Source organism: Procambarus clarkii, chromosome 62 (genome assembly GCF_040958095.1).
Source record: "Procambarus clarkii isolate CNS0578487 chromosome 62, FALCON_Pclarkii_2.0, whole genome shotgun sequence".
In the NCBI taxonomy this organism is placed as follows: Eukaryota; Metazoa; Arthropoda; class Malacostraca; order Decapoda; family Cambaridae; genus Procambarus; species Procambarus clarkii.
In genome coordinates, this window is record NC_091211.1 from 29054709 (window position 1) to 29076081 (window position 21373).

The window sequence follows — 21373 nt, forward strand, 5'->3', positions numbered from 1 at the left end:
ACGACCATCACCACCACGACCATCAACACCACGACCACCACCACCACGACCATCAACACCATGACCACCACCACCACGACTATCACCACGACCATCACCACGACCATCACCACCACGACCATCATCACCACGACCATCACCACCATGACTATCACCACCACGATCATCACCACCACCATCACCACCACGACCATCACCACGACCATCACCACCAGGACCACCACCACCACGACCATCACCACGATGACTATCACCACCACGACCATCACCACCACCACGACCATCACCACCATCACCATGACCATCACCACCACGACCATCACCACCATGACCATCACCACCACGACCATCACCACCACCACCATCACCACCACCATGACCATCACCACCACGACCATCACCACCACGACCATCACCACCATGACCACCACCACCACGACCATCACCACGACCACCATCACCACGACCATCACCACCACCACGACCATCACCACCACCACGACCATCACCACGACCACCACCACCACGACCATCACCACGACCATCACCACCACGACCATCACCACCACGACTACCACCACCACCACGACCATCACCACCACGACCATCACCACCACCACGACCATCAACACCACGATCATCACCACCACCACGACCATCACCACCACCACGACCATCAACACCACGACCATCACCACCACGACCATCACCACCACCACCACCACCACGACCATCACCACGACCATCACCACCACGACCATCAACACCACGACCATCACCACCACGACCATCACCACCACCACGACCATCAACACCACCACGACCATCACCACCACCACGACCATCAACACCACGACCATCACCACCACCACGACCATCACCACCACGATCATCAACACCACCACCATCACCACCACGACCATCCCCACCACCACGACCATCCCCACCACCACCACCACGACCACCACCACCACGACCATCACCACCACGACCATCACCACCACGATCATCAACATCACCACCACCACGACCACCACCACCATGACCATCACCACCATGACCATCCCCACCACGACCATCACCACCACGACCACCACGACCATCACCACCACCACCACGACCATCACCACGACCATCACCACCACGACCACCACGACCACAACGACCATCACCACCACGACCATCACCACCACCACGACCACCAGCACCACCACCACCACAACCACCACGACGACCACCACCACCACGACCACAACGACCATCACCACCACGACCACCACCACCACGACCATCACCACCACGACCATCACCACCACGACCACCAGCACCACCACCACCACGACCATCACCACGACCACCACGACCACCACCACCACGACCACCACCACCACGACCATCACCACCACGACCACCACCATCACCATCACCACCACGACCATCACCACCACGACCACCAGCACCATCACCACCACCACCACGACCACCACCACCACGACCACAACGACCATCACCACCACGACCACGACCATCACCACCACCACGACCATCACCACCACGACCACCAGCACCACGACCACCACGACCACCACGACGACGACCACCACCACGACCACAACGACCATCACCACCACGACCATCACCACCACGACCATCACCACCACGACCATCACCACCACGACCATCACCACCACGACCATCACCACCACTACGACGACGACCACCACGACCACCACGACCACCACCACCACGACCATCACCACCACGACCACCACCATCACCATCACCACCACGACCATCACCACCACGACCACCAGCACCATCACCACCACGACCACCACCACCACGACCACAACGACCATCACCACCACGACCACCACGACCATCACCACCACCACGACCATCACCACCACCACGACCATCACCACCACGACCACCAGCACCACCACCACCACGACCACCACGACGACCACCACCACCACGACCACAACGACCATCACCACCACGACCATCACCACCACGACCATCACCACCACGACCATCACCACCCCGACCATCACCACCACTACGACGACGACCACCACGACCATCACCACCACGACCACCACCACCACGACCATCACCACCACGACCACCACCATCACCACCACCACCACGACCATCACCACCACGACCACCAGCACCATCACCACCACCACCACGACCACCACCACCACGACCATCACCACCCCGACCATCACCACCACCACCCCGACCATCACCATCACCACCACCACCACGACCATCACCACCACGACCATCACCACCCCGACCATCACCATCACCACCACCACCACGACCATCACCACCACGACCATCACCACCCCGACCATCACCACCACCACCACGACCATCACCACCACGACCATCACCACCACGACGACGACCACCATGACCACCACGACCAGCCAGGACCTGAGACAAGAGGTCTTCACCCACCAAGACGCCAGAGAGGACAACATCTCCACCACCACAATAACCCGTCTTAGAGATAATTACCCTGGAAGCAAAAATTATGACACAAAAGGTAAAAACTTGGAATTAATTGTTAAAGTAAACACAACTTTCAAATAATTGATGAAGGGAGAAACAAGAGAAAACATGGATAATGAAAATATGACATAATATGCCAGTCGAAGAGAAGACGCGGGTATAATAACGGAAATATACTTAAGAAGATCCACGAGGATACTAATATAACGTTCAATATAGTCACACTTTAAAAGGTGGTTTAACAAGTGTTAGTGTGACCAGCGGTGCCTGGTCACACTAACCAGCACCGCTGGTACTTCACCCTTGCTGTGAACATTATCACATAGGTGGCTCATGTCACCCTGGCTGTGTACTCAGAGGTGACGTATGGTGTCACCCTTGCTGTGAACATTATCACATAGGTGGCTCATGGCACCCTTGCTGTGTACTCAGAGGTGACGTATGGTGTCACCCTCGCTGTGTACTCAGAGGTGACGTATGGTGTCACCCTCGCTGTGTACTCAGAGATGACGTATGGTGTCACCCTCGCTGTGTACTCAGAGGTGACGTATGGTGTCACCCTCGCTGTGTACTCAGAGGTGACGTATGGTGTCACCCTCGCTGTGTACTCAGAGGTGACGTATGGTGTCACCCTCGCTGTGTACTCAGAGGTGACGTATGGTGTCACCCTCGCTGTGTACTCAGAGGTGACGTATGGTGTCACCCTCGCTGTGTACTCAGAGGTGACGTATGGTGTCACCCTCGCTGTGTACTCAGAGGTGACGTATGGTGTCACCCTCGCTGTGTACTCAGAGGTGACGTATGGTGTCACCCTCGCTGTGTAAAGTATACCAGAGTTGACACACTTCACTCTCGCTGTGTACAGAGGTAACACTATGTTCCACATCGAAATACATAAGTCATATAGACTCTCTAAATATATATAACATTTATATACATATTTTCAGTCTCGTATATTATTAAAAGAAGTCGACTTAAGGACCGTCTCGCAGAATATTTAACCGTTCCAAGATATCTTTCAAGTCGGAAATACAAGAACAAACGGTATTAGTATCGAACGATTTCCAAGATATCATATTCACCGAGGATGTTATCGAGGAACATATGATTAAATATTATTGGGAAGCTAAATTTCCAGTCGTCGTGTAGTATCAGAAGGTGCGTGACTTAGCGGGTGAATAAGAAGCCAGTAAGGGTTCTTGGTTCCACCGCGCCGCGCTAGTCGCGTGAGGGCAGTCCGCAGCCTACTCAGCCACCTCTCCCTGCTCCCTGTTATGGTGGCAGGACGAACCCTTGTGGGGTTTAGGTCATATCTGGTGCACAGTAATATGTTATTCATAACAGCCAACCATTCATTATAAACTGCGTTATAAATGACAGTAAAAATCTGAGTAAGGATTTCGATTATGGGAAATGGGAGCGGCACAACCGTCATCGTGCAGACTGTTCTCTTAACTTGCTGCAAAGGAACAGGAAGTAAAATACAATTTGAATTCCAGTTTGGCAGCAGGAAGCTGCTTCTGGAAACTTTCCTTATCACAACTACTCAATAGCTCGGTCCATAGAGCTTTGGCCTCACATACGTTGAGTCTATGGTTCGAGTCTCCTACAGCCCAGGCGAATGGAAGAGGAAGTAAGTAATTATGAAAAGAAGGCACCAAGCCGGGGAGACTACGTAGCACCATCAATTGCAGGATGTTCAAAAGGCGCTAAATATCACTAAGGATGCCAATGCGAGAACAAAAGTGTATAAAGCGAGCGATATCAACAGTATCGGATTCACAATACGGACAATACAAAACAGGGTGGCGCTCCATTAAGTGCCTGCGAGTTAAACGTGTCTGGCCAATACGTAACCTCGCCAGAGTCGTTTCCCACCGCCATTTACTGTGGTAGGAGAAAGGCCATGAGGACACGCTACCCTTAAGAGTAGAGCACGCAGTTTGTTACCAGTAACAGAAGATCAACGACCCTGCCAATGGGCATGGATCGAGGAATGAATGATTGGGTAGAGATGAGAATAAGGAACACCTTTGTGGGAAATAGGACAAGTGCGGATAGCTTTCTTCGCGGCAGCATCTACACACTCATTTAAGGAAACACCAATATGGCTGGGAACCCAGCATAACTCAACTGTCTTAAGTCTGATGGAGATAAGAAATCGCCATTGCTGAAATTTGATTACCACAGGATGGACTGAACTAAAGAACAAAGAGTGGAAGGAGAGGCAGACAAGTAAGTGGGACAACCATAATCAAGTTTAGACTGCACGAGAGAGGAATAAAGAGAAGAGTGTGTGTTTATCAACTCTCCAGGAAGTATGGGACAAGACCTTAAGTAAGATAAGGGCCTTAGAACTTTCAATTCGGAGGTAAGAGATATGGGACGACCAAGACAAACGAGTGTCAAAGTAACTCCAAAAGTTTAGCAGAATCTTTATACAGTAGAGGACTACCACAGAACATCAAAGAGGGACGAAGAACGATCTGCTTCCAAGTAAAAGTCACAGCACAAGTCTTAGTTGTAGAGACATTTAAGCCATGATTGGTGGCCCAGGACGACACGGCATCAATCACAAGTTGAGGCCGCCGTTGAGGAAAGGCGAGTCATCACCTCGACAACGAGGGTAAGATTGTCGACGTAGAGCGCTGAGAAAATGCCAGAGGGGAGGGGAAGGAAGAAAGGAGGCCATTGAGGCCCAACAGGAAAAGAGTAGTGCAAAGAACACTACCTTGGGGCACACCTTCGTATTGCCGATAAGAGACAGAGTGGTACCAAGCCTCACTCTAAAGGAACAACTAGAGAGGAAGTTTCGTAAGAAGAGAGGGAGATTACCATGAAGGCCAAAAGAACGGAATTGTGACAGATTATGGACTCTCCAGGTGGTGTCACACCCCTCTTCCAGGTCAAAAAGGACAGAAACTACGGAGGTCTTTGTAGCAAAGGCAGTACAAATATAGACCTTTAAGTGCACCAAGACATCAGTCCTGATACGACACTTGCGGAAGCCAAATTGAGAAGGGGAAGGGTGACGACAGTGTTCTAAGAATCACATCAAACTGACATTGACCATGTTCAAAAAGTTTGCAGATGCAACTTGTCAGGGAATGGGGCAGAAAGTCTGAGGGAGATGTCCCTTGAGAACTGATTTTTGTATAGAAAGAACAAGAGCCTCAAGCCAGTCCTCGGGGACTGACTCTTCCTCCCAGATACGGTTATAAATATTAAGTATATACTGAAACGCACATGGAGGGAGATGGCGAAGCGTCTCATAATGGATGTCATTTGAGCCCGCTGTCGTAGAACTGCAGCCCACCAAACACACACCGAAACTACGACGTTGGTACAACGTTCGAACAAGTTTTAACACCACCTAACCAGTTATAACAACCAATATAGCAAGTTGTAACAACGTTCTAATACGTCATAAACACATTAAGCCAAGATGTAACAACTTTATTTCAAGTTGTAACAAGCGGAAAATAGAGACAGTTTCGGTTTGTGTTTCCAGGGAGGGGGGGGGGAGGTCGGGAGGGCAAACTGGAGTTCTGATAGAAAATGATCATTATAGGAGAGCAGTAGATGGGAGCAAAAGTCTAAGGGGCAAGAATCAAGAAGAGGCTTACGAGTAAGAAAAGCAGGAAGATGATTAGATCCAGAGTTAACAGTCGAAAAATGTGAACCCAGTTCTGATGCGACCGATACCAGATCCATCAAGACAGAACCATTGAGGTGAAGGACTGGTGAGATATCTGGAACAAACTTAACTGCTATCTTATGGATTTTCTTCCAGATTTGGTGGAGAGGAGTGTCGACCATTACGGTGGAGACGTAAGATTTCCAACTCTTACACTTAAGCCATATGGATGGCCCTACATACCACCACACTTGCTTTCTGAAACAAAATAATAGAATCAGGCATCTGTCGATCCCAGTGTTTTTTCCAGGCTGCACACTTACAGCACAGTTTGAATTCCACCAGGGAACGCACTTTGTGTGTGCACTTAAAATAGAGCAAAGAACAGAGTAGAGGGCAGCGTCAAATACCGAGTCATGAAAAAGATGAGGACAGAAAAATACGCAAGTGTGCCAGTCAACATGAGTTGGTTCACCAGAATTCAGGAGAGACAAAGAAGAGAGGACAAAACGTTCGAGAAGGTAGCCCCGGGTGTTCGTCAGAACATCGCCCCAGAGGGCATGCTAGAAGTTAAAATCACCCAAAAGGAGCACAGGCTCCTTTTGGAGTGCAACAGATGTTTAAGAACAAGGAGAGAAAGTGGAATATTTGGGGCAGATAAATGGAACAGACAATGTATCATTTAATCACGACTGGAAAAGTAGGGGGACAAAGGGAATATCAATCAGAATCAAGAGAGCAGTAGAGTTATGGGCCCCAGCAAAAGAGAAAGGAATACCCACAGAAGCGACCAGGCATCACCAAGCATCGGCTCATGGAGACATACACAAAGCGGTGAAAACTGCTTTATCAGAAGATGGAGTTCATGGAAGTTGGCATAAAATTCACAAATATTCCATTGAAGAATAGACATTGTCAGAAACAGAGATAACAGGAGAAAACAAAAGCAAAGAAGAACACAGTATACTCGAGAGGATCAGGATCAGATTCAGTGAAATCAGGTTACAAGGCATAGGCAAATTTAGCCAAGACGATTCATTCAAGGGGCCGGTAGGATGGACCGGAGGTGGACTGACGGAATCCGGAGCAGATGGAGGCATAATAAAGGGGGCAGTCAAGGGAAATGGGATGAGGAAGAAGAGAAACAGGGGAGTGCATCTGTATCGATACCTTCTTACACGCTGAGGAGGAAGGAGAGGCGCCAGGTTTAAGTTTCTGTCGTAGAGAGACAGGCATACCAGCAACAATGTGCTTAGCGACAGCCTCCACAGTCTCAGCAGGACAGGGAGTGGTCAACATGAAGACGGCTGGGAGTAAGATGGACGGACAGACAGGTGTTGTGGAGGACCAAAAGACAAGAAGAAAGGGCTGAGATGGGAAGGAGAGCACAGGGGACAGGGGAGATGGAGAAGACACGAAGACAACAGGTAGGAGATCAGGAAGGTGGGGTGGAAACACCGGCCAGGGAACCACCAGGAAGACACTCAGCTTCAGAACGCAAAGGAGCCGAAGGCAAGGAGTTGGTGGAAGTGTCGGGGTCCAAGGCCTGGAAACGGTTGCGTAACTGAGAAAGTAAGGAGGAGAAGTGGGATACAACGCAGAATCATAAGACATGCCTGAGAAAAAGGGAAGACAGCAAATCTGATGCCTTGCCTAGGGGAAAGATAAACTATTGTGATGTTTTAAATTCAGGATGGCTTCCATAAATTTGTAGTGCACACATGTGCAGGAGAAGGTAGGATGGTCATCATCTCGACTGATGCAGTGACCTTGGGAAGAAGAGCACTCTGTCTTAGAGTGACCAGAGTCCCTACACAAGGGTTATAGACACTGCACTTGTGCATTTGAGGGCACCATGCTCAAATTTCCAGCACCTATTCCAGAGTCTAGGAGAAGGAATGTATTCCTGAACTGAGCATCTGACACCAGCATGAATTATGGAAGATAAAAGGGACCTCTTACCAAAAGTGATCTTCACAACTCGAACAGGTAGACGACCACCACCACGAGGGGTCGAGTGAACGTATCAACCTGTAGGATAGAATGGCCTTGGGCTGCAAGGATACGTTTAATATCCTCGTGGCAGTCTTTCAGGTCCCTAACACCAGTCGCAACATGGTGCAGGATAACAACTGTGCCAATGCTGTCATTTAACCGAGCATTATTGGACATCTAAACAGAAGTCTCCCCAATGCTGGACAACAAGGCTAAGCAGGCAGCTGCTTCCTGAGACGGAGCAGCAATGACATGTATAACAGTATGAGTGGGTTAAAAGTAACAAAGCTATCCACAAAGTAACAAAGGGAAAATCATCAGGATGTGTAGAATCCACATGGTTGAGATCAAAGTACTTAGTCCATGTAGCAGGACCACACAAGGCTTGGAACATAGTAGAACTGGAAGGAATCGTTATGAGAGAAGGAGCCGCTCAAGGTGATGAGGTGGTCATCACTGGGGGCTTGGGGCTCAACCCTCGCCACAGAGGTGGGGGGAGAGCAGAGAGGGGTAGTCGGAAAGGTCAATGAAGCAGCTTGGTCTGGGCCCAATGTAGTGGGGGCTACATTGGGCCCAGTCTACAGAGCCCGGTCTTCCATCACAGTCCGACTCGGGGCCTTGTCGCCTACCGCACGAGCCTGGGTATGAGAAATCGGTTCAGTTTCTATACAGGATCAATTTTAAAAGCCTGGGTTCTAGAGCCAAGAGATACCCTCTACCATGCCAACCAGGGAGGCCGAGCGCTGACCAGTGCAGGAAGGGGTGCATCGTCCCCAGCAGTGCTTCCCCTTTTTAACAGGGAAGTCCTACTGCCTTGAACATTCTCTCACACTGGTGCAAAGACGTCATTCTCCCTTTCGCCCCAGCCTGGACACCCAACTAGCCACCAAGGGCAGCCAATCACGGGCGACCCCTCCAGCGGGAGGTCCAGTGACTCACAAGAACACTACGTTTGTGTCGCTTCGCATGTACAACGCCCAAAGAGGGGGGCCAAGGCAATCCTCACTGGTCCCTGGGAGTCGCCCGTGAGCCCCCTCACCAAGACAGGGTGACACTTTGGAGGGGGCAACTTTCGCAAGATTATCCACTAAATCTCTTTGTAAAATAGCTCTTACTGTAGTAAAACATGATCGAGTTTCTTTAACATCTTGAAACTTGGGATCAGGTGTCCTTGCAGTCCATGCAACTTATGGGAAAGTTGAGTTCTTTGAGTCTCTCTTCATATGGATTATTTTATCTTATAGTATTACTTCAATTATCCTTCACTGTACTCTGTGCATATACTGTATGTGTGCACTCTGTGCTGCGTGTACACTGTACTGTGTGTTTACACTGTACTGTGTGTGTACACTGTACTGTGTGTGTACACTGTACTGTGTGTGTACACTGTACTGTGTGTGTGCACTGTACTGTGTGTGTACACTGTACTGTGTGTGTACACTGTACTGTGTGTGTACACTGTACTGTGTGTGTGCACTGTACTGTGTGTGTACACTGTACTGTGTGTGTACACTGTACTGTGTGTGTACACTGTACTGTGTGTGTACACTGTACTGTGTGTGTACACTGTACTGTGTGTGTACACTGTTCTGTGTGTGTACACTGTTCTGTGTGTGTACACTGTTCTGTGTGTGTACACTGTGTACTCTGTGAGTACATTCTCAAGCTTGTCATCATCGTGTCACGAGACTCTCAGATGACAAACATGAATTGTTTAAGAGATTTTTTCTTAGTGTAAAGTTAAAGCAGCAACACCTGAAATAACAATCCTTATCAAAGTCTGAAGCAACCTTAGTCCTCATCAACGTCTTTGTTAGTTCCCTAACCTGTTCTCTTAAAATAACGTCGCTTTTGGCCGTTTGCCAGTATGGCCGAAAGTGGACGTAATTTGAAAATGAAAAAAAAAATGAAAATGAATTTGCAATTTTTTTTTCAACAACAGTAAGTTAAGGGTCCTCTGATAGGTTAGGTGGGCAGGAAATTCTCATAAAGTTTCAAAACGTTATGAAAAACGTTAATCGAAAGTTTCCTCTTCTAACCTTACCGAGTAAGCCGGACGATTCAATCAGAAAACGGGACAGTATGTCACTTTTGCGAGTCAATTTCATTTTAATTTATGTCCAAATTTGGCCATAGTGCGCATACGAGCCAAAAGTGACGTTATTTTTAAGAGGGCGGGTTGCCCTAGTTGACTACTACGCCATATACTTGACTTGACTTCCCCATCATTACTTCGGACAAAATCAGGATACAAAACTGAAGACTTGGGGAGTCTTGGTGCCCAAGACACACACAGAGTCCACAACATCAGGGACAAATGAAAAGATCAACAATATTCGTGTGAGTTTTGGACGTCAACGCAATCTTTAATGATGAAGTCATGAGAGATCCAACATCTGCACTGTTGAGAGAAATATTGTTTTTTGGATTCAACATTGCAAAGAGTGTTGCATATATTAGCACACTCTTTGTATGCTATCGCATTTAGTAAAACTGCTTCCAGCCTCATCCAACTGAATATCACTTTGAAATGCATCTTATCTGTCAGTGATATTCCAACTTAACTTCCTTATTGTAGCTTGTTCCCCTAGCTCGGTTGATAGAGCAACCGTCTCCCTCGCCTCGGGGTAGGTGGTTCAATGCTCAGGTGAATGAAATATTATATTATAATTATATATATATATATATATATATATATATATATATATATATATATATATATATATATATATATATATATATATATATATTTATATATATATATATATATATAAAAGATAAGGGTACCACTTCTTGGTGTTTGTAGGGACCTTGAAGCCTCGAAGAAGAGGATATGCAGCACCTGGAGGAGCCTTGTCAGGCTCCCACATGCGCTGGCACATAGTGGCTCCCACATATCACCTACTACCCTCTTATATATGTGTTTGTTTTATTTAAACTTTATTACAAAAAAGGAGTTACACACAAGGTACACAGTTGATTATCACAAGTTGTAGAGTTCCTCCAGCCCCTCAGATGGCGGGCAGGAACCCAGAATGCAGTGTGCATTTCCCCTCTGTATCGCCACGCTGAGGCGCTGGAAAAAGCAACTGGTAGCTCTGGGGTCTCTTGTTGCTTCAATTAGTCTAGAACCCAGTTCCTTAAAAAAATGTTGGCACTCTTACCCCAGATGCCAAGTGTTTTGGAAGCAATGGGGACAAAATTGTAGTGTGATCCAGTTCTCTATACTTATGGGACTTGGCTGATTCCCTGTGAGTGGCAGCGCTATTTGGATGTGCAACACCTAAGGCAGTGTTGGTGTTAGCCAGGGTTGTTATGCACGTGTAGTCCCACACCAACTGCTTGCCATTTTTCCAGGGGTTTACTGTGATACCATCTGGGCGACCAATAAGAACAGCAGAGTTATGAGGCGTTAGATAACGGGGTTCTCTCTCAGCTGGGCATCCAGCTGTGGTGAGGCTCCTCTTGATGATGATGTTAACTTCACTGTGCCTCGAGTGCCATCCCCCAGTGCTTTGGCAGAGTAGGCCATGGTGGCCGTACCTGTCGGCCACCACCTCGCCGCATATACACCTATATTTGGTGTGGATTGGGGCAGCAAGGCGGAGGGCCACAGCAATTCAGAGGGCGTATGGTGGGAGACATGTGCCAGTTGCCTACATTAGGGTTGTTAACTTGAAGTCCCTTGCATGTGGGGCTGCTACTGCTGTAAGGCAAGCAATGTTGTGCTGTGTTGTTGCAGCATCCAAGCACTCTGCAACAGCTCGGTCTACAATGGGGCCATCACAGCTGGCTTGCTTGTGGGCTTAAGATGGTGGTGGTTGAAGTATTTGGCCTGCATGAGAGGCCCACTCAGTGTCCCAATGTATACAATTGGGATCGTGTCCACCTGTCAGCTGACCTAAATGGGCAGGTAGAATTTCCTTCAGAAGCTTGTCGGATGCCGAGGACAGGAAGGCTGGTACAGCGATTTGCATTGCTGTTCGAACTCCGAGGCCCCCAAGTCTTACGGGAAGAGAGGCTTGTTTCCACTGTAGGTCATCAAGAGAGAGGCTGAGGGCTTTTTCTAACACCGATTTCAGTAAGAGGTCATATTCACCTAGTTTTTGGCTACTGTAGGATGGTGAACACCTCAAAAAATAGGTTAACCTGGAGAGGGACAGGCATTTGGTGCTGAGGTAAAGTGCGAAATATCTTCAATCCTCCCATCTATCCTCTTAAGGTCGGCGATTTTCTTATCAAGGACCTCATCGATGGCTTTCGACCTCAGGAGGGTTCCTAGGAGTGTGCTGTCTTCAGGTTTGGTTATATGGATATTTGGCAGAACATTCTCTATTCTCTCTATGATTTCCTGGTTGGAACATATTATTTCATACTTAAAGAGTTCATGGTGAGGCCTAAATTTGCACCTTATTCCTGGATTGTTGTGATATCCTCGAGGAGGGAGTCTTGGGAGCCAGCTAGGGTATCATCATTCAAGAACAAGATGTTAAGCTCACTGGACAGGACTTCTGTGATTTGTTTGATGACTAAGTAGAAAAGGAAAGAAGCAAGGGGGTCACCCTGTTTGACACCTTCTCGTGAGTCAATTTCATATTGACCAAAAAGTAACTTTGGGTCCATATTGTAGCATGAATGTACTGATGGGAAAAGGGAAGGGAAATGACGATGAACTGCATGGAGTACAGCATCTCTCTGTACCAAATTAAAGGCATTTTTTAAAACTATGGTCTTTTCAAGGTCTTTTCGTCTGTGACGTTAGCAATGAAAGCTCGAGCTGTGTGAACTGTCACCTCATACTCTTGTGTAATGCCGAACCCAAACTGCTTTGGTTCAGCATGTTGGCTGCTTCCATCCTTTGTGACGAGACGCCGGATGAAATGGCCCTCAGCTATTGGTCTGATCCCTACATCATTTATCCCTAGAACACAAAGAGATGCTCTAAAAAAAAGGTAGGTCTTATTGCCACTGGTATGGTGCCAACCAGGCAACTGGTTAGTTGCCATCTAGACATTTGTTGGTAAATCTGGTTAGTGTCACCAGGAGGTTCTGTGCAATGTCACCCAGTGCAGGGTTGAGCATTTGCTTCATGTGGTTGGGTTGTAGTCCTGTGAATCCACCTCCTGATCCTGTTGGGAAGGACAAGGCTGCTTTATGGACCACAGATTCGGCCACTCAGAGAAGCTCTGCTCCAGTAACCCAAACTGTTGGAATGTCGTCTTCATGCGGAGCTCGAAGCTTGAGCTGTAGTGGCATCTCTGTCAGCAATTGAGTCCTCGCTGGTGATGACTCTTATTGTCCCTGTAGTGTTTCCTCCTCCTATTTTCTTGGTGACTGTTGCTCTGATTTTCGATGTCTCGGATACGCCACTGTTGCTCTTCCTGCAGTGGATATTTCTCACACGAATGGGAAGGCGCACCTGGTTATCCTCCCTGGGAAAATCATTTATGGCTTTGATGATTGAGGCAGCTAAGGTTTTGTCTCTCCTTACATGGGTGGCTAGACATATGTTGCCAAACAGGAGGAGGTTGTGCCATGCTTGGGTCATTCCCAGAAAGTCGTTAACCTTTCTCAGGAGTCTCTCAGAATGTTTGGTAATATGTTTAAAGTTTGTGATGTGTGTCTATGTATGTATTAACACGATGTACTGAACGGGGTGAGAATAGCTTGAGTTACCTCATCCCTTTGTGTGTATTTTACCTCAACTAACTTATTTCATTTTCAATTTCAAATTCTCAGGAGGGCGGATAGTTTGACTGCTGCATGGGGGCGGGCTGCTTTGGGGATGTGTTGTAAGGTTCCAGCCGATGTCGTTTTGATGGCTTCTAATAGGTAATCTGTTGAAATGAAGCCCTGGGAGGTGTTTTGCCTGGCGGATGGTGTGGATTGGTTTTTACTGGTAGGGCGCAGAGAACCCAAACACCTGATTTGGTTGTGGAAATGATTGCGCACATGACCGTCACTCGGCCAGATATAGCATATCTTGTCACACACCTGACATCTGCCTTGTCTACCCCTGTCTGAGGGCTTCTCTTGGCTTGGAGAAGCCTGGATGTCTGGTGAGACCTGTGACATGGGCGGGCGCTGGGCGGAAGGGTGGAGGCTGGATAGATGGTCAGCTGGTCATGACACTTACCACTCAGATGAGTGGAGTTTGAGTATCTGCTACAACCTGCGCCATGTCTAGATGCCTGGAAGAACACCGAAGCAATGGGTGGATGGCGTAGACACACATGGGAGCCGCCCTGGTTATGTGGGGGTGGGTGCCAAAGTGGCCTCGTGGGTGGGGAGACAACGTGGTGGGGTGGGGCAGGAGGGGAAAAGCGGGTACTGCCTGGCCTGTGGGCTGGGTGGGGGGTCAGGGTGACTCTAAACACTGGTATAATTTAACCGTATATCACTGCACAATGATGGATATATCATACACTTGTAAACTGACTACTCACTGCATGAGTGATATACTTATAATATGATACCTATGTTATCCCAATTATTAAGGACAACATAACTTTTTCAACGAAACTTTGAAAAAAGAAACAAGAAAAAAGAAAGGACATGAGTAGAGAGTACCGGAGACATCCCACTGACAGCAAATAAAAGAGCTGTTTAAAACTGTGTGTCAAGTAGCCAGGGAAGAGAAGATTAAAGACCCTGAAAGACAATGGCTTGACTTCATTAGCTCAATTGCAAGAGAAACATCTGCAAGACAAGTGTGGGCAAAAAATCACGTAGCACAGCAAATTGTATAGTTAATTACTTAGCTAATGACACAACTAAGTACTCTGTATTTGTTGACATTAAAGGAGCCTTCGACAAAGCACAGGGGATTGCGATCCTGGACGAGCTTGCATGCATGGGTGTCAAGGGGTGACTCATGAAATGGATTGAAGACTACCTCACAGGGAGAAAAGCCAAGGTCTGCTTCAACAGAGCAGTCTCAAGAACGATGAGTATGGAACTCGGGATGCCCCCAAGGAGGAGTCATAAGCCCCACACTAGTTCCAAGGACCATAAAACAGGTAAGCTGGAGATGGAAGGCTGGGACGAGGATGCAGAAAGCTTGAGCAGGGAACAGGATCAAAGTCGGAGGAGGGAGATACATCTCGGTGGCTCAACCACCGTGGATAAGACTTGCAGCTGACACTGTGGCTTGGTGGATTTTTCTTGGTTGCTCGCAGATGTCTCGCAGGTGGCCAGGAAGTTCGTCGCTGAGCTGGTGGTGTTCTTGCGTCTAGGTCGTCATCTTGTTATTGTTCTTCATCTGTGTCTTGCTGCACATTAACATGCCTTTCTGTCGTTGGAGATCGGAATGAATGCCTCCATGAGGAAGTCTTGGATGTCGTAGGCGTGGGATTGCTGGTGTGGAGATGGTGCTCCTACTGAGTTCCTCGTCTGAAGAGTCTGAGGCATCGTCTGTAGCCAATGGATTTGACGTCTGTTGCACCATCTGGAAGGGGCCCCTGGTGTCTTGAGGTGGCAGATGCAGCTGCCCTGGGAGTTCATGGTGGAGTCGATAGTAGGCGAGGCGGCCGAAATGGTGATGGTTAGGGGGCTGGAGAGGAAGGTGTGTCTGTTTGTGCAAGCTGGGTCTTGGGTGGCACTGGAGTTTTGGTGGCGATCGTACTCGTAGGTGTTTAGTAGTCCCAGAATTGGAATTAGAGGCGGTGAAGCTGGCTTCAGGAGCGATGATTGGGTCCAGGCCATTGGTAAGGTACAGGGTGTTGAGTTCAGTGACGAACCAGTGGTTATCTGATCCGGCGAGCCTCTCAGCTAGGCGACCCTTGTTAGGTAGAACTGGGATGTATTCTGGTTGGTCGGCGGGAGCTGAGGTGATTGAGGCGGTGCTGGGTGGAGGTAGAGGAGTGGAGGCACAGGCGGAGGTAGAGGAGGGTTTGGCTTCCTTGAGTTCAGCCCATTGCTGGATGATTTTTTGTCTGTGGAGGCAGTGGAAGGATATCGAGGGGTGGGCGCCTTTGCAAAGCAGGTGGCATCAGAATTTTGACTTGCAGATTGTGTAGTAATGGTCTTCGACGCAGAGGCTGCACTTCTGGACGGGCTGCTGACACTTGTTGGTGGGGTGGAAGAACTTGGCCCCTAAAGCACCGTTGAATCTTGTAGATGCGTTCCTTCTTCACTCGGTAGGGTGGTACCTTGATGCCAAAGCAGTTTAATCCTTTTGTGGAGGCTTGGGTGGCTGCAGCTAGTGAAATGAAGGTGAGTTTCAAGGTTGGGTGCTTGCCATCAACGCTGCTGAGTTGCGCCCCAGAAAATACTCTCATCTTCTGGTTTTCAGCCTCTAAGCTGAAGATGAAGCCTTAAATTGGGTTGTCCGTGATCCACTGGCTGGTCTTGTTGATAAAGACCGTTCTTGAGGCCCTGAATTGGCGTGGGTAGTGGGCCTTGAGGTGTGCTTCGAGTATGAGGTTATGTTGGTACACGAGCCTTTCCAGGTCCACCTCGCTCTCGAAGTAAGAGTACATAGTCCGTTCCTTCTTGGCCGATGTCGATGAGCGTAATGCCTGCGATGTCTTTGGGGATCCTCAGGAGGTTGTTCTTGCCGAATGCATGGTCGTCGAGTGGGGTAAGTCGAACCTTGAAGCGTTTGTGACGCATTGTAGTGCGAGCAGAGCCCTACGTTCAGCTGACACTCCCTCAATGGGATGCAGTGCCGATGGAAGAACGTTTCTATCTGGATGGTGCTCTAATCGCCAATACCCATTACTGGAGAAGGCCTTCCATTTCTTCCCGATATAAGAAACCAGGATGGGAGTGTGGCTGACCTTCCTGAGAAAAGCATATTGCGAGAGTCTGTGCACTGTGATCGCTTTTCATCTGCGATCTTGTCTTGTGATCTGTGATCTGATCTGATCTGTGATCTTGTGATCATCTGTCAGCCCTTCACTAATTCAGTATATGAACGCCATTGCAAATATTGAATTTCCGGAAGGAACACATTAAGTGGGATATGCAGATGAAGTTCTAATACAAGCTCCCACTTTGGGAAAAACAGTCCATTGAACTCCTTGGAAGGAAATGTGTTGACCTCGGTATCACTTTCTCCACAAAAAAGACAAAAGCATACTCTCATCACAAGCGTCGAGAAAATGAAGATCTACAAATTAATGGTGTAACACTTGAATGGGTTGACTATTATCGGTACCTTTGCGTCACTGTCGGCTCTAACAAGGGAAAGAAAGAGGAGCTCAACCAACTCATAGTAACATGCAAAAGTCGACTCAGGGCACCGAAAACTATAATCTGGAATGGACATGGGGCCTCTATTGCCGTGTTTAAAATGATTTACATTTTCCATCATAGACTATGATGCACCGGTCTTGTGCACTTACTCCCAAGGCAATATGAAAAAACTTGAAAGCATACAAAATGAAGCCATGACAATCATTCTTGGAGACCCAAGAACTGGCAAAACCTCTAATCTACGAGAGGAGTTGTCCCTCCACAGTGTTAAAGCAGAATTAAGGAATTGAATGCTAAGCTTGCAATTAAGATAGCCAGAGATCCCCATTACAATGATATTGCCAAAAACTGAGTTTTGTACTACTTACTAAAGGAAACAGGAGAAGCAAAAAATGGCATCACAGTTCAGTCTGCTACCTCGAAGAACGTCACCTGCTTGAGCAAGCCCGTGAGCTCATGCCTGTAGAGAGGTTACCTCCCTGGGAGGATGACCCATGCAGGATTATCAACAAAGAAATGACAACGAAAAAGTCCAACATGATACCACACGAAATGAGGCACAAGTATCTTGAGGAAATTAATAAAGAAGCTGGAAATGAATTAGATCAAATCTACACTGATGGGTCATCTAATCTTGTGAATGGCAGGGCTGGTGCAGCATACACTGTAAATAGGAATAATGCCTTTCAACGCAGAAATGAAGGAAAGCACGCATTGCGAATTAGGTCTCTTCAATGCAAGCAGAGCTAACTGCCATTGTTATGGCGTTAAGATTCCTTGAAAGAAACACTAATGGTGCAGTGATCTGCACTGATTCAGAAGCAGCACTACAAAGCCTTAGTAAAAATCGGGCAGAAAATCTTGCGAATAATCGCTGAAATCAAGAGCTATGAGAGTACTAACCAATCAGGGAAGAGTCGTCAAATTCCTGTGGATCTCTTCCCATGTTGGAATCTGTGGAAATGAACGAGCAGATGTGCTGGCTGCTGAAGGCGCTCAAGAAGACCATATTGAATACTTCATACCCAAGACTCTTCTACAAATTAGAGGTATTGTCAGGCAACATCACCGTGACAAGGTAACTGAGGAAAGGAGGATAGAAGAACAAAATCTTAACCACTACCTGAGAGAATGTGAACATCTAAGAGTCATTAGAAATATGTGTAGAATAATAAACACCACATTGTATGAGCTAGGAAAACACTATTTGTCAAATATAGATACTGTTCTTAAAAGATTCCTCTATTTTGCACCCGCAAGATAACGTAAGAGTTTAAAGGTTGATGAATGTTAATCTTTTTATTTGAGAAACTGTTCGCTAGAAACAGTTAAGCAAGTCCCAGCTATGTTTGGGTACGAGTGACAGGATGAACAACCCAGCGGGATTTCTTCTTATTGGGGAGTGTTGTACATGCTGCTATGGCGGTGTGTCCACTCACAGGATGAGTGGCACTGCCCAATACTGTCACTATGGCGGTGTGTCCACTCACAGGATGAGTGGCACTGCCCAATATTGTCACTATGGCGGTGTGTCCACTCACAGGATGAGTGGCGCTGCCCAATACTGTCACTATGGCGGTGTGTCCACTCACAGGATGAGTGGCGCTGCCCAATACTGTCACTATGGCGGTGTGTCCACTCACAGGATGAGTGACGCTGCCCAATACTGTCACTATGGTGGTGTGTCCACTCACAGGATGAGTGACGCTGCCCAATACTGTCACTATGGCGGTGTGTCCACTCACAGGATGAGTGACGCTGCCCAATACTGTCACTATGGCGGTGTGTCCACTCACAGGATGAGTGGCGCTGCCCAATACTGTCACTATGGTGGTGTGTCCACTCACAGGATGAGTGACGCTGCCCAATACTGTCACTATGGTGGTGTGTCCACTCACAGGATGAGTGACGCTGCCCAATACTGTCACTATGGCGGTGTGTCCACTCACAGGATGAGTGACGCTGCCCAATACTGTCACTATGGTGGTGTGTCCACTCACAGGATGAGTGACGCTGCCCAATACTGTCACTATGGCGGTGTGTCCACTCACAGGATGAGTGGCGCTGCCCAATACTGTCACTATGGCGGTGTGTTCACTCACAGGATGAGTGACGCTGCCCAATACTGTCACTATGGCGGTGTGTCCACTCACAGGATGAGTGACGCTGCCCAATACTGTCACTATGGTGGTGTGTCCACTCACAGGATGAGTGACGCTGCCCAATACTGTCACTATGGCGGTGTGTTCACTCACAGGATGAGTGACGCTGCCCAATACTGTCACTATGGCGGTGTGTTCACTCTTATTTTATTGAAGCACGCAATAAACAGAGTGCGTCCACACTGTTTATTGGGCGCTGCCCAATAAATTCGCCCCTCGGCGCAAAATTAACAATTAAATTTTAATTTTCTTCATCCTTCAAACGTCCAAAGTTCCAAAGTGTTAAACCTCTCCCTGACAGATGACCAATGAGACCAATCAACTCTCCCAGTTAGACTCCTAGGGTATAGGTATTCGCAAGGCGACACAGTGGGCATTGCCTGCATTCTTATCCTCGTCCAGTGCAACAGGTGAATTAGTGAATGAGATCCTACCAGAGTACCTAAGACTCCATTGGGATTCAAGATCGCAAATTCACTGAAGCAGCCGGCTAGTGGGACAATCTTGCCAACTCTCAACCGCAACCAGCTTTTCCAAATGACTGCAAACAGGCCAAGTGGAATAAGCCTATAGCGGAGAATATTGCCACAACATTGGTAGAGGCAGCTTCTGTGACGGATAAAGTACGCCTCCTGGCTGTGCAAGCTCCCCATGCTGGGGACTTCCTGTTGGCTATCTCTAATTCCGCCTTGGGCACCCGCCTGGACCATCGGGTGCTAAGTATTCATCCCGTCCTCACAAACAAAGGCCAAAGTCCATTCCATGCACCCGCCAAACCCCTGTTTGTGAATGACAAACGGTTTACACACGACTCACAACTGCTGACGTCCGAACACTTCCAGAATAAGTGTTTCGCTGATAACTTTTCTTTGAACCACATCACTGTAAATGCTGTACCCTCGTACTACAAATACAAATAATCACCAACAAACCATAAACACCTAACCTAACCAATGCCTAAATATGCACAGTATGCTAATATATAACAATATTAATTTATGTTTGAGAAAATTTATATTTTGAATGAACAGTATGTTAAAATTAATGAATGGATCTTTGGGGTCGACTGCCGGATGGAATGGACTTGTCTGAGGACGGGTTGAAGTATTGGTGCTGTACTGCGCCTTACCACCCCAATCTCCACTGAACACCGGTGTATCTGCGGCTATGCGTCACCAGACCAATACGGCAGCCATAGTCTCATCTGTCGTAAGTCACAGGGAAAGATTGCCAGAGATGAAGCAGTCAGTGACATCAAGAGACGTTTAGCTCCAGCAGGTGGGTGTCCAGCAAAAAGGGAACCTCAGTTGTGCAGACCTGACAACAGTCACAAACGCCCAGATGGAGTAACTCTGCAGCCATGGAGGGATGGTAAACAGGTCGTGTGGGACTACACATGTATCTACATTGGCTGATACCTATCTACCTCACAGTACAGCTGAGGGAGGCGGGGCGGCCACCGTTAGGGAAATCCAGACACCTAATAAGTACAGGGACCTAGAACTTTGTTACAGGTTCATGCCGAGTGGCTCTGAGACCCTGGGTGCCTCGGGTAAAAGTGCACTTAAGTGCCTAAAGGAGGTGGGTTAGGAACCCATTAGACAAAATAGAGACTCAAAAGCAACCAGTCTCCTGTTCCAGCGCCTCGGTGTCATGATCCAGAGAGGAAATGCTTGCTGTATCTTGGACACGCACCCAACCTCTGAAGAGCTGGTTGAGGTCTTCGAAAGTGATTGTTATGTATGTTTGATTGTTCTGTAAACACAATGTAATAAAATTAATCAAATAAATCAATCATATTGCATAAAATAGTAGAAAAGTATGGATGGTAGGAAAAGAAGATATTAAAGTG

General features: G+C 47.9%; 1 protein-coding gene across 1 annotated transcript in view; it reads right to left on the reverse strand.

The window, feature by feature from the left end:
• Positions 1-21373, reverse strand: part of LOC123766406 (uncharacterized) — a 230062-nt gene that overhangs the window by 9842 nt on the left and 198847 nt on the right. The window lies entirely within an intron of this gene.